This window comes from Tupaia chinensis, unplaced genomic scaffold, assembly GCF_000334495.1.
Source record: "Tupaia chinensis unplaced genomic scaffold, TupChi_1.0 Scaffold000215_1, whole genome shotgun sequence".
In the NCBI taxonomy this organism is placed as follows: domain Eukaryota; kingdom Metazoa; phylum Chordata; class Mammalia; order Scandentia; family Tupaiidae; genus Tupaia; species Tupaia belangeri.
In genome coordinates, this window is record NW_006159690.1 from 4,516,268 (window position 1) to 4,517,178 (window position 911).

Here is a 911-nt window from a genome sequence, read left to right on the forward strand (position 1 = left end):
GGCGGAGCCGCGGTCCCTGCGGCTGCACCACCTCGGCTCAAGGCCCTGCGCCTCCAGCCAGCCTTTCTGGCCGCTGTCTGACTTCGCTTACCGCCGGGTTCGTAACTCGCCTCCGTTTACCATGTCCTCTAGGATTCACCAGCGTAGGGATCGGAGGTCAGCTAGCAGTTTAAGAGAAATTGCCAGGATCTGTATAGAGATTGACCCCTCCCAAGTTTGGAGTGCCCGCCACCACGTCTTTGTGCACTTCGATGCACTTATCACTGTCTTCCGTGGACACCTCTAACGCATACCCCAACCGAATCAAAACGTGGAGCACTTGACACAAGAACTGAAGAAATACAACCTCCAGCTTTGACAGTTAACTTTACATCCAACACATTCTGTATTTTTTTTGGAGGGGTTTTTGCTATAGGGCGCATACACTCGCCAGAGAGACAGAAAGCGAGAAATCCCCCCCCAGGGGGAATGGCCACGCTGCAATCCCGTCTGCTCCATTCTCCTCTCGGGATCCTGGGCACGCACGCACACGCGCCTGGCGTGAGTTTTAAGCCACCGGGTCTGGGACACGAACCCCGGTCGACTACGTGGGCGTCCAGCGACATAGCCATTAAGCTAACTGCTGGTCTCGCAACCCATTCTATATTTGAAGAACTCTTTTTTTTTTTTTTTGCTATAGGGCGCATACACTCGCCAGAGAGACAGAAAGCGAGAAATCCCCCCCCAGGGGGAATGGCCACGCTGCAATCCCGTCTGCTCCATTCTCCTCTCGGGATCTTGGGCACACACGCACACAGCGTGAGATTCAAGCCGCCGGATCCGGGATGCGAACCTCGATCGACCACGTGGGAGTCCAGCGACATAGCCATTAAGCTAACTGCTGGTCTCGCAACCCATTCTATATTTGAAGA